This window comes from Petaurus breviceps, unplaced genomic scaffold, assembly GCF_028583685.1.
Source record: "Petaurus breviceps papuanus isolate PSGF00001 unplaced genomic scaffold, PetGlider_PUasm1.0 90822, whole genome shotgun sequence".
Classification (NCBI taxonomy): domain Eukaryota; kingdom Metazoa; phylum Chordata; class Mammalia; order Diprotodontia; family Petauridae; genus Petaurus; species Petaurus breviceps.
The window spans coordinates 26687604-26702197 of NW_027187351.1; positions in this window are offsets into that span (position 1 = coordinate 26687604).

Consider the following 14594-nt stretch of genomic DNA (forward strand, 5'->3'; position numbering starts at 1 on the left):
AAAAATTGTTCTAAGAAGGGATCCACTGGTTTTGCTTGACCACCAAAGAAGTTTAAGAAAAGTTAAGAATTCCTGACCTATGTGATCTTTAAAATACCTCTTAAGTCTAAAATTCTGTTATTCTATAGGATGGCTTTTTTGATGATTATTAGAACAATATATTCATGTAAATTTTTTTTCATGGGGCAGGTAGGTAGCACAGTAAGTAGAGCACAGGCCCTGGAGTCAGGGGGACCTGAGTTCAAATCCGGCCTCAGACCCTTAAGACAAAACTAGCTGTGTGACCTTGGGCAAGTCATTTAACCCCAATTGCCCTGCCCTCCCCCTCCAAAAAGCAAAATCTAAAAAAAAGAATTTCACATGGGAAAGAAATTGAAGTTAGCCCTAAAGACCATGGGCATAATAATTTGTGGTTCTTTAATTTTTCCAATCATTCCCTCCTCTCCTCAAGTCATACAAATCACAATCCTTATCTAATCCAGGAGATTGTCTCAAGAGTTCCTCTGATTGAAAATGGTATAATACTAAAGATGATTTGAAGTTGAGACTGTCTGAATAAAGTTAGGCTTGTCCTTAGTCAATATTTAGACCGTTCAAAAGTTTATAGGAATTAACAGACTTTGAACTCCACTGTCAAATACTCAAGGTCATTCTCATGTCACTGGAAGGCATCAGAATAAGACTTTAGTAGAGGTGATCATAATAATAAAAAGTCATTTATAAAGCACTTTAAGGTTGACCCTTTCCTCACAACAATACTGTGAGGAAGGCAGTGTAAGCATTATTATCCCCATCTTATAGATAAGAAAACTGAGCTCCAAAAGTTCTATTTGACTGGCTAGTAAATATCTGAGTGGAGTCACAAAACTTGATCCTCCAGGCTTAATTGTTTTCATTACATGAAACAATATGAAGAAGGGGCCTACCTTTCTTATCACCACCAACACCACACAATGTTAATGGGATATATAATATCTTCCTGCATATTAATACGTCTCATGTGGAGCCCATTATGGGAAACTTGATTAGGGGAGGCTTGTTTTTCAGGAAGGCCCACACCTTTTGTTAATTTGTAATTAGGTAGTGGGTTATGAGGGCTGTGATGCCTTCTGACCCTGAAGAAGGGAATATATACTCTGAGATTAGCATTTTGCTTTGGACTTACTCATTGGAAGAATGTTCTTGTGATTTGACCAGATGAGACTTTGGGTAGCTCTTATAGAGCCCCCTGGCTTTGAAAAACCCATATGTTGGTACTTCTCTTTCTGGTAACTATGTATGTGTTGCCTTGGTCAGACAGCTGGATCTATCTGTTGATCTGTGCTAATTTCTCAGACAGAAGCCCTGTTTGTGGCTATTTATTTCTCTGCTTGTATTTTATGTTTGTATTTTCTCTGAAGTTCAGGCTCCTAATTTTTCCCCTGAACTAATGAATGTGATTAAAAAAAAAGATTGTTGATCCCTTTAATAGCTAATCTTTCCTAGTAAAGCAGATCTAAGAACCTATGCTAGCAGCCATCCTGGGTATGCCAGTGTTGTTGCCATTACATACCAACAGATGACTGATTTCCACCAATGGGAATGTAAGCCCAAAATGCTTTGTGGTGACAATGCTATATGTATTGTGTTTCTAGCCCTGCCTCCCAAGGCATCTTCTAAGGAAGCAATTTGATTGAAGATGAAGCCTGGCAACTACTTCTGTGAGTGCTGCAGATGCAGGTACTGAAAGACCCAGAAAGTCCTTGATACCAAAGTCCTTGCAAGTATTAAATGGTTCAACATCAGAACTGGATATGGTTTTATCAGTAGACATGACATCAAAGAAGATACATTACTATTTGCTTTACTGCTGCATCCTAAAGATTGTGAAACCTTTTCATCTGACTTGCAGCTGAAACCTCTTTTTAAGTGTTTTCTCCCCATGGGAATGTGAACTCCTTGAGACCACAGACTATTTCTGTTTTTTTTTTGGGGGGAGGGGAAGGCGTTGTTTTTCATTTGTATTCCTAGCTCTTAGTCAAATGCTTAGTCTGCATGAAATTTTTATGAAATTCTCTTTCATTCATTCATTCATTCACTCCCTACATTATTATGTTTAAAATATTAGATATGGTAAGTTCACATAAAAAGAAAATGTGGTAATTAAGGTAACAGTATTAGAAATTCCAAGAAACACCATAGTAAGGACAGAAGTTGTTTAGTCAGTTGATGATTTATCTCTTTCATAAGAATTAATGAAGTAGTTGATTTCATCTGTGTGTGGAAACTATGTTTACCAAAACAGGTCCCAAATCAATTGACTTAGTGCCTACATCCTAGTGAATTGCCCAAGGCATAATTCAGTGATTTGCCTAAGGTACAAAAGCTAATTAGGGATAGCAATTTGGACCCAAGCATTCCTGATTCCAAGCTCAACACTCTCTACACTATGTTATGCTAACTCCATGTCATGAAAATTATTGGAGGAAAATTCAGCAGGAACTAGAAACTGTGAGGGTATAGCTGGTGTTATAAAAGAGGGAAGGGGTCTGGGACACAAACAGAGACACACACACACATACATAATTTGTTTTTTCATTTGTTTTGATTGTTTCCAACTCTTCATGACCCCATTTTGTTTTTTTCTTGGCAAAGATACCAGACTGGTTTGCCATTTCCTTCTCCAGTTCAGTTTTTACAGATAAAGAAACTGTGGCAAACAAGGTTAAGTGTCTTGTCCAGAGTCATACAGCTATTAAGTGTCTGAGATCAGATTTGAACTCAAGAACGATTATTTTCCTGCCTGGAAAGGACCTTCGAGGTCATCTGGTCTACCCAACCCCAAATTTTACCAATGAGAAACTGAGGGTCAGAAAGGTTAACATCCTTAATGTCACAAAATGTGAACACTAGGGGAAGGATTTGAACCCAGGTCCTTTGACTCTAGAGACAGTACTCTTTTCATTGAATCATATTGCCTCTTTCTAAGGGCAATCAAAGCAAGGACTCTTAACCATTTTTGTATCATGGACCCATCAGGCTGTCTAGTGAAGCCTACGGATCTCTTCTTAAAATAGTGATTTAAAATTCATAAAATACATGATATTACAGAAACAACTTCGTTCAAATACTGTTATCAATATTTAAAAACAAAAACAATTCACAGACCTTGGACAAAGAACCTCTGATATAAAGAAATGGGCCAAAATGCTTTCTCTAGAAATTAATAATTTGGCACTTAAAAAAACCTGTCTTTAAAGCAGTGGTTTTTAACTATTTGCCAAGTTACCTGTTCCTACCAGTATAATACAATGCTTTGTATTAGCAAGTCTTCAAGAGGTAGTCAGGGGCATGAGGACGGGAAATATACTGGGGGTCCTTCTGATTGTCTGTTCTGATGTCTGCACCAGGCTGCAATAGACCACTAGCTTCTACCTGAAGCACTAAGGATGGTTATAGCATTTTTAAATAAAGAAAACTCCCAATCTAGATTGGAATTTTAATAAAGGACATGCCTGTATATTTTTAGAGTGAGGATCAATAGGGAAGATGGATGGTCACCAAGAATACTATAAATCACTTTTTGCTCAGGATGTATAATCTCCTCTTTAAGGCTAACAAGTAGGCATTTGTTCACAAGGACAATTTTTCAGGAGTCTGTTGGAATGCTTTTATTCCTCAGTTCTAACTCAGTCTCTAATTAAACTTTTAAATATCTGTGATCAACTGAAGAATGTCTCCTATTACTTTCTGTGTTCCTCGCCTTTGACTTGTAGGACACCCCAGACTTTCAAATGGTTTCTTCAGATATGCTATTTCTCCTAAGAAGAGAGAATAATAGTTCCTCAGGAGAAGGCATGGTATCAACACAGCAGAGTCAGGAAGTCCTAAGTTCAAATCCTTCTTTAAGATACTTAATATGTGACCTTGAGCAAACTGTTTAACCTCCCTAGGCCTCAGTTTCCACATCTGTAAAATGAAGGGATTGGACTAAATGTCCTATAAGGTCTGTTCCAGCACTAAGCCTACAATCCTATGATCTGATGAAAGTCTATCCAAGCTAGGATTTTTTTTAACTGGCCTGGAGGGGAAAAAAAATTAAATTATTTCAGAGAAACAAAATCTTAAAATAAAATGTGAACTTCCCTAGTAGCACTCAACAGAATGGATGCCTGAGGAAGCTGGGGAGTTCTCATACATGGGGAGCTTCCATACTGTGGGGCATGGACATGGAGCCATACCTGGAAGTGCAGCCAAGTTGATGCCACCTATTTGTTTTGTGGGTATACTATATTGCTTTTTTGCTTTTCTTCACCCTTTGCCTCACAATTAGGAGGCTTTCTTATCCTGGTCTGAGGTACTGCAGGAATTGCTGAATTCTTCTGGAGGAAATTCCATGGTTAAAGGGATTGAGGCTCTTTGAATTTAGTGTTTTGAGGAAGTTTTTTAAAAGGAAGAGTCCAATAAATGAGAAATATCATTGTTAGTAAGTTCATTCCTTTTAAAACACAACGGATCACATTTCACTCCAAAGATTGATTTTTTTAAAACTTTTTTTCAGAATGTCACACTTTTCTCATTTCCTTAGCTGATACCATGATTTATGCATGTAGATTTAAAAACAACAATAACAACAAACCTGGGCAGGGCAAGGACTCTGAAAAAAACACAGACAAAAAGTTGCCTGAAACCTACTCCAATGTAATTACTTTTTTTTTTCAAGATTTAAATATTTTTATCACATCCCCATACATCCCTAAAAGGCAAAAACAGGTCAAAGGCAGGATTTGAACCCAGATGTCTTCAGACAGCCTAGCACTGTTTCTATTATGCCATATGCAATTAAGGGCTCATATTTCTAAATACATTTACACTACTTCCAATGGAGATTTAACCATTCTTTACCTACTACTCTGTGGTACAACATCCACTTTAGCTGCTGATCACCTTCTCTCCTTATTTTCTCTGGGGGAAATAACATATGCTCATATAAGCAGATAAAAAAATTACATGAAAGAAATTCAATGAACAATTCCTGTTCTGGATAGGTATGCAGGTATGCAGTAGGAGCAGCAGATAGAGCACTGGGCTTTGAGTCAGGAAGGTCTGTATTCAAATCTGGCCTTAGACACTTACTAGCTGTGTCACCCTAGGCAAGTCACTTAACCCTGTTTGCTTCTCCTCATCTATAAAATGAACTATTATAGTATCTTTGCCAAGAAAAAGCCCAGGGGGCTCACTTTGAGAAGTATTGTGTGATTTGACCAGATGAGACTCTAGGCAGACGTTAAGAGGTCCCCGGCTTTGAAAAACCCAGATTTTGATGCTTCCCTCTCTGATAACTGACTAGGTATGGATGTAATGATTGGATAGTTGGAGGCCAGTCTGCTTGAAATTTTCTCTGTCTTGTAACTTTTGCTTGTAACCTGTCTGTGAACTCTGAAGTTCGGGGTGCTGACCTTTTCCCCTGAACTAGGTAAATGATATATTTGATGGATTAAAGCAAGATTGTTAACCCATTTTGAGTTGCTTTCCTTTAGAAAAGCAGATCTAAGAACCTGTGTTGACAGCCACCCTGGGGATGGTAGGGTGCTTGCTGCTATAAATGGCTTCATGAACAGCATCTGCAGACTAACAGGAAAGTATGGGGGCTGGGATAATTGTTTGTTTCCCAGTTGTAGTAGCTGTGACTCTATGGAGCCATGGAACAAGAGAAAAGAACAGCTTGCATACTGACTTCGCTGAGCTGAGAGCAGGAATGGTGAGCTGCCTGCATTGGGACTGGGGCAGAAGCCAGGAGCAGCTGCCACCTGTAGGAGGAGAAGGAACCCAGAGTTCAGAATTCAGCCACTGGAAAAGATAAGAACTATGAGGCAAAGCAGGGGTACTGAATGCATTTCCTTGCTGCATCCCACAGTTTGGAAGTGAGGGGGAGGATGGACTTGTGTCTGTAGTGGGTGGGGTGAAGAGCCATGGACCCCCAAGGATCCCACCCTGTTGGTTTTGTTGACCAGCTGCCTCTTGGGACTTGGAAGCAGGAGCTGGAGCTGTGTGAGGGGAAGGACATCCCCTTCACCCCAAGAGAACTTTATTTATACATTTTTGTTTTGGATTGAAGAGATGTACCTGAATGTACTTTGTGTTTGTTTAAGGCCCTGTGGCCACTTTGGTAACTTTAGTTCTGTATCTTGCAAATGTGACCTAAGAGATGTTTAGTGCTAATTCAAACATAAATTGCCTATGCTATGGGCATGAAAGATCTTGGGGACCAAATGTAATGGGAATGTAAATTTGTGTTGCTGCCATCTTTCTAAAATTATATTGTGTAAGATCTTGCCTGCCCCTAGGCCCTTTGATAAGCTTAAGTGTATCTGGAACCTGTGGGGGGAGGCTTGTTTTTCAGGAGATATTTTGTGATTGGGCAGTGGGTCCAGAGGGTTGTTACATTCCCTGAGCCAGGAGAAGGCTATATAAACCCTGATGTGAGGCTTTGTTTTGGGGCTCACTTTGAGAAGTGTTGTGTGATTTGGCCAGATGAGACTCTGGGCAGCCATTAAGAACCCCCCAGCTTTGAAAACCCAGATGTTGAGGCTTCCTTCTCTGTTAACCACTAGGTATGGATGTAATGGTTGTACAGTTGGAGGCCTGTCTGCTTCATATGTTTCTCTATCTTGTAACTTCTGCTTGTAACCTGCCTGTATACTCTGAAGTTCAGGGTGTTGACTTTTTCCCCTGAACTAGGTAAATGATATGTTTGATTGATTAAAGCAAGATTGTTGACCCCCCACAACCCCTCCCACCCAAAAGAAAGAAAAAACCCAAATGGGAGCATGGAGAATTGTACACAAATGAAATGATTCAATAACAACAACAAAAATACAGCAGGCAATCAAAATGTAGGACGAAAGTTCTACTGTCACCTTAGCCCTCCTTCATTATTCCCAGATGTTTGGCTTCTCTCCAGGAGATGCTAATATTTGTTTCCTTTCCAGGTTTCGGAGAGCAGTGGAATAAGGAAGAGCTCACCCAGAAACCTCAGCTGACAGGATAACCAGTATTTCCTGCCTCTAGGGCATCAAGAGACATGCTCTATTTAAACCTTTTGCTATTTTACACCTGGATCCCACAGTCCCCAAATCCTCATAAACAATCTCTCCATATGGCAGTAGAACTGCCTTTTCTTTGACCTGTTCAAAAGGTCTCTGGGTTACCTTATGGGGAGCCCATGGCCATTTATTTCTTCCCTCCCACAGCACTGGAACAATGTACTTCCCACTCATCTCAACCCCTCTAATGAGTTTTTTGAGGGGACTCCCAGTATCTTTTCATTTGTCTGGAATGTCCCTATTTGGCACAACTGGTATTGGTCATGCAAATTATCTAAAATTATCTAGGAGGGAAGGAAAGAAAAACAAAAGAAATTTACATGATAATATTTTTGAATATTTCCCCAAAGATTTAGGTGGAAGGAGAATTAAGTCAGCTAGCTAGTTGTCACACAAAAGAAGGAAACAGCATTTATTAAGTGCCTACTATGTTGGGCCAGACAGTAGGCTTGCACTTTACAAATATCCCATTTGATCTTCACAGCAACCCTGGGAGGGAGGTGCTATTATTATCCCCGTTTAAAAGCTGAAGATATGGAAACAAACTGAGGTGGAGTGACTTGCCCAGGTCACACAGTAATAAATGTCTAAAGCTGGATTTGAACTCAGATCCCTAATTCCAGAGCCAGCACTTCATCCACTGTACAATCCAGTCACTGAATGGCATAAGACTGCTGCACTTCGAATCTGTAAGACTTCAATTTAAATCTTGCCTCTGACTCTAACTGGATATATCACCCTGGGCATAACCTCTCACTTTAGTTTGCTTATCTGTAAAAAAAATGCTGTTGGACTTGATAGCCTCCAGGGTCCCTTCCAGCTCTCAATCTATGACCCTGTGAAATAGAGAGTGAGGTCTCTGTGACTCTGCCTGGATTTTTGTTTTTGTTGCTGTTCTTCCCTTGCCCTCTTTTTCTTTCATATGAAAGATCAGGAGGGATTGAGGAAAACCACAGGGCTTCAGATTCAGATAGTCTTTGGTGCTTTCTTGAAAGGCCGACCCTAAAAATAATTTTGAAAGAGTACAGGTTGGCAATCAATTATTGAAGGAAATCAAAGGGGACATCTTAATTCTAAATCAAATAGAAGTTTGGGGCAGAGACATTGTGAAGGGAGGATCAAAGACAAGATTAAAATATCTATGGGCTCTACTTCACTGGTTAGCTGTTCTATGTTCTAAGAGATCTTGTCACCTGGTGTCTAGGACTCCCTTTCTGGGAATAAAAGCCACATGCAGCTGAGCCTGTAGGAACTGACAGATGCTTTTCCTTAAGGAGAGGAACAATCAAAGCATGTCTTCCTAGAGGTGTGTGAAGGGCCTGTCCCTATTGCACAAAGGGTTGAAGCTCAGACCTCTGGGTTCTATTTTTTCATTATTCAATTTTATTTGTAATTTATGGAATAAAGCAAGAATTTCCATAATATAGTACAATAAAAATAATGATTGCACATGAAACTGCTAATCTATCTTGATGAGGATCAAAATGACATCACTATGTTGGGGTCAAGATACAGTACGTGTAGCTGTGACTGATCAGACCACCAACTCTACCTCCTTTTTAGTCTTGGCTAATAGTCTTTTCAAGTTAAATAATTTGCCATCGGTGTGATAGCTGACCTTGATGCCCATCTTTATCCTTGCCGAAGCCATCTGACAATACTGCTGAAAATGTCATGCTAAGAAGCATGGGAGTAATCACACAGCCCTGCTTCACTCCATTGGTGACTGGGAAATGTGAAAGCATTGTCCAGAACCCAAGGCATACTGTCATGAAACTGATATGTAATATTGATAAACTCTAGGCAACCAAATTTTGCCACAGTTGTTTAAGAACCCTACTGACTGACAATGTCAAAGGTCTTTTTAGAGAGATGAACTTTGTAGGCAGACCTCTGTTATACTCCTGGCTTGTCTCCTGGAGCTGTTAAGTAGAAAACACTTTATTGGCCATTCCTCAGCCCTTTCTGAGGCTACCCTGGGTCTTGGGTAGATGGCTATCTTCCAGGTGGAAGAATCAGTCTATTACGGAGGACTCTGGCAAGAATCTTTCCAGCAATGACTAAGAGAAAAAGGCCCCCTACCCAACTGTGATTGTCATAGAGCAACCTATTTCCTTTTCCTTTTTAAAGATGGACAGTGGAGGCGTCTTTGAACTTCTGGGAGATAACTTCCTCTTGCCATATAAGCTGAGCATTTTAGTCAGGTTTTTGTATGACCAATGGACCCCCAACCTTATAAATATCAACTGGGATAGAATCAGAACCAGGCACTTTGCCACAGGAGAGGACCCTAATGGCATTCAAAACCTCTTCTTCAGTTGGAACTTCAGCTAGGGAGGGATTGACTTCAACTTGAGGTATACAACCAATGGCTACTTCCTATACATTAAATGTAAACATGTAACACACATGTAATGTGCATGCATGAAGGAGCTTTTGGTGCAAATATACATGCACTTATACATGTGTATAAATATATATGTAAAGGATTTCTCAAAAGTCAGTGCAGTTAAATTTAAAGCTTACAACTACTCTAAGACTTTTAGGCCACCACATATGTAAATGTATAAATGTATGCATACATCTTAATAGTCTCATAAACCAAGTGGTTTTTTTTAAATTTTCTATTCATTTAGTTTTTAATTTATGCAATAAAACAAGTATTTTTATAACTGAGGATAATAAAAAAGATGATTATACATGAAACTGAAAATCTATTATGTATAACTTGCAATTCCTTTTAGGTATGTAATAAAGTTATAATGTAAATTTCTTTTTGCTTTCTTTTGTTTTCTTCCTCCTGCCTAGAAATGGTAAAGACATTAAACACAAATATGTATATATAATGTGTATGTATATATATATGTAAAATCATTTTATACATACTTTTATCAGTTCTTTTTTGGATGCAGATAGCATCTTCATATGTCTTTTGTAATTGGGGATATTGTAATTTGTTAATTGGGGGTATTTTTTAATAGTCAAGTTTTTTGAGTGGATACAGACTTACAGAGTATTTGCAAACTGTAGTAGTTTGAATGGAAGGATGGTAGTGGTGGCATATGTGAAGGATGAGGTATAACCAGTTGTTATATATACTGAATGATTTTAATGTCTTATATATTTTACTCCTTGGCAAATGAGGTAAAGGGGATGGAGCCTAACTGGGTGAGGAACCTGTGGCCTCAAGACTACATATGGCCCTCTAGGTCTTCAAGTATGGCCCTTTGACTGAATCCAAACCTCACAGAAAGAATCCCCTTAATAAAAGGATTTATTATTATATAAAAGGAATCAGTCAAAAGGCCACACTTGAGGACCTAGAGGGCCACATGTGGCCTCAAGGCCACAGGTTCCCTGCCCCTGGAGAGTCAAGAAATGTGAACTGTTCTGTTACTCAAAAGATCTCCCTCACATTTTATCAATTAGAGAATAATCTGAGTTAAAGTAGTAGTTCTCTCTTGGGAGACTTCAACCTCATTCACAGTTTAGTGTTAATTAATCAGATTAATCAAATTTATCTCTAACTTAAAAAAGAGCAGCACTAAGAAATAGGAGTTTTGGTTGTTATAGAGAGGAAGGGAAACTTTGCATCAGAGGGCACTCAGGTAGAAAAAGGATATATAGAAGGTAATATGAGAGTTGATATTTGGTAGGGACAGAAAACAAGAAGTAAGGAGGGATAGAAAGAGAAAATGAGAGGGTCTACTTAGCTATTTTGCCTAGAATTTGAGAAGCAGCCAAAATGCTCCTGAAAATGATTGCCCAGGGGCAGCTAGGTGGCACAGTGAATAGAGCACTGGCCCTAGAGTCAGGAGGACCTGAATTCGAATCCGGCCTCAGACACTTAATACAAAAACTAGCTGTGTGACCTTGGGCAAGTCACTTAACCCCAACTGCCCTCCAAAAAAATTGATTACCTGAAATTAGCAAGGACTCCAAGCTGAATTATCAAAAATAGTTTAAAAAGTTCATCACCATCACCTCCCTGAAGTCAGGTTAGTTGAATCTCACCCTCCATAATTTCAGCACTGTATAATGTTTACAGGATCTGAGGCTCTGTTATATGCACAGACTCTGTTGTAAATAAATTGTAAAAATTACTATTAAACAAAAAATGGCAATGCACAAGGAACAATCTCATGCCCCACCTAGACTTGATTTAAGGAGAAATTTTTATTTCACAAAAGAATGAACATTTTCAAATATATTCACAAGTCTTCAGGATCTTATTTATGCTTAAAGTCCTATCTTCCAAGCTATCCTCTGTCCCTAATATGAGCAAATTGGCTTTATAGTCAAGCTCAAGTATTTACTGCATCTCTTCTCCAAATACTGTCTTCCTACTGTCTATATTCTGTGTCTGTTATTTCCCCCATCTTCATCCATATGTATCCCACTCATTCTTCAAGACGCAGATAAATCCCACGCCTTCCATGAATACTTCTATTTGTTCATCAATTTAGAATGAGTGCTCAGTACTTGCCTCAGTTTCCTCATTTGTAAAATGAGTTTGAGAAAGAAATGGCAAACCTGCTCCAGTATCTCTGCCCAGAAAACCCCACGTCAGGTCACAAAGAGTCAGATGTGATTGAGATGACTGAACAACAGCTCAGTATCATCACCCATAAAATGAGGCAGATTGGAATAGATGACCTCTGATTCCTTTTAGCTTCAGATCTATGATCCTACAATCCTATGCCTTGAATCCTGACCATCTGAGTATAAATTCATGGATATTTTGCTCCACCAAAGGGCTAAATCTTTTTCCAAACAGAGTATTTATAATTTGAAGCATAACATTTAGTATTACTACATTGTCTTGTATTATTGTCTAAATGCTATGAGTGTTTTCTTCTTTCCTCCAAATAAATGGTGGTAGGATCCTTGAAGTCAGGAAATACTAAATTTGGAGCTAAGAGACCAAGTGTCAAATCCAGTTTCTATCAGTAACTACCTGTTTGACCTTGGGCAAATTGTCTCCCTTCTCTGGGACTTACTTTTCTCATATGTAAAATGGGGAGAGCTTGGACTAGATGAACTCTGAGATCACTCCAGCTGTAAATCTGTGATCAGATCATGCCTGTAGTGAAAGGATATGTTATAAATCAGTAGCACCATTAAGGTTTGGGAAAGACTTTACCTTTATTATTGTCATTTGATCCTAATATAGATGAAAAAAAAAAATGACATTCAGAGGTTGTGACCTGACTGCCACCATACTGTGCTTAAGACATGGGTTGGAGTAGAGAGAATGCAAGCCTCAGAAACAGAGCACTTGGGTTTAAATTCCTCCACTGTCATTTGCTATGTGAGCTTTGGCAAGTCCCTTAATCTCTTTGGGTCTCAGGGGAAAATGGGATCTTATCCAAATGTAAACCTATGATCCTAAGTTTCTTATGTGCTAAAACAGACTGTATCACTTTACCCCAGAACCCCTATTCTTGATGCCCTCTGTGTGTTTTTATGTAATATGCCACCTTCTGTTCCCCCAGCAGAGCTGCTTTTCAACCCATTCGTCTCATTCTGACACTCATTTTTTGGACTTTTTAGACTTTTTCTCCTAATCTACTTTTTGCTTTTGTGCTATCTCATTGCCTTATGAGATACTTTAAAAACATTGCCACAAAAATTTTTGGCACTTTTAAAAAATGTTAAAACTGTGAAACATGGTCTCCTTTCCCTTATCTACCATCTCTCTCCCTATCTCCCTCCCCCAATTAATGTATTTGATTTAGAATAATAGGTTTAGAGTATCAGGGCACCTGATAGATCATCTAGCCCACTTCCACATTTTAGAAAAATTAATAATTATTAAGCTATTAAATATTACTTATGACTTAACCATCCCTTCTTACCTCTGTTCTGCTTCAGCAGCATATAGCATACATCACACTAGAAGCATCCCTGGGAAATGATAACCCTATTAATTTACATAATTTGCCATCACTGGTGTGAATCACAATTGTGTCACTAACTCCTGAAGGTAAGAAAAAAAGGTATTAATTTAGACACTTCCATTTTATCAAGTTTAAGTTTACTTCCAAATCCACAACCATCCCAACTTCCTTTGAGATTTCTGATCAAGGTTTTATTAATATAAAATATTAGAGCTCCCTTGCCTAGAATAAGCAAAGTGACTGGCCCATATTTATATAGCACTGGATTGCAAAGGGCTTTCTTCACAACAGTCCTCTAACAAAGATTTAAAGATATTGTCTTTCAGGGTTGCGTAAAGGGGATGGCCCTGATCTCTGATTTTTTCATCATGTGGAAGGAGTTTCCTACCAGGAGGCTCCCTACATGAATCTATATTGTAGAGTCTGAGAGAGTTGCTTGGAAGAAGCTCATTGACATGTTAAGTGATTTGCCATCACACACCATATATCAGAAGAGGGCAGCTAGGTGGTACAGTTGATAGAACACTGGACCTAGAGTCAGGAAAACTCATCAGCCTGAGTTCAAATCTGACCTCAGACAATAAGTCTGTTTCCCTGGGCAAGTTACTTAACGTGTTTGCCTCAGTTTCCTCATCTCTAAAACTATCCAGAGAAGGAAATGGCAAGCCACTCCAATATCTTTGCCAGGAAAATCCCAAATCAGGTCATGAAGAGTTTGACACAACTGAAAACAACTGAACATCTTGAATCATAAGTGGGATTTGAAATTAGGTCTTCCTGACTTCTGAAGATAGCTAAACTTCCACCAAGTCATGTTGCCTCTCAAGCTAGTTAAGACAATTGCACATCATGGACTCATAGATTTAATACTAGAAGAGATCTTACTGTCAAGCTGAACCCTTTCATTTCAAAGATAAGGAAGCTCAGTCTATGAGAAATCAAATAATGTGACCAGCATCTCACAGCTAGTAAATATCTGAGACTGGACTTGGACCCACAACTCCTGACTCGTAGTCAGACATGTCATACTCTGCACATATCATCACTTTAGCATCAGAGCTTGTGTTGCCTAAAAATGCATCATGGCTAGGAAATGCCTAACAGAGCACTAGTCAATAGAGAGCCAAGGTATAGTTATCCCGGTGTCCCTGACCTCTCTTCAACTCTCCCAGTTCAAGCAGTTCAGGTAATTTCTTCCCCTGCCTGTTGATGATGGGTTTCCTCTCTATTAAATAGGCACAGTTCTCTTTCATGAGGAAGATTGAAGGGCTAATAGTTCATCTGAAACTCTCTGAATGTGGTTGGACTATTTTAGAAGAAAACTGAAAGGAAAAATCAAAGGCCTAGTCTGTTAACAAGTATTAAGCAGCATAACTGGTCTCAAGGGTGACTGCCAATGTGTTATCATTTCATAGGCTTCAAGGAGTCTTTCCTCTTTAAACTCTTTCAAGAAGTCTAAAATTCTACTATCAGAACTTGATCTATTTATCTCAAAGCCTTGATAGCCCATTAAAATACATGTATCCCCTGAGGGAGGTAATTCTCTAAGCTATCAATCATTTACCTGTACTTTATTTTTAATGATGAGATTTTTAAAGCTGGTAGGGAA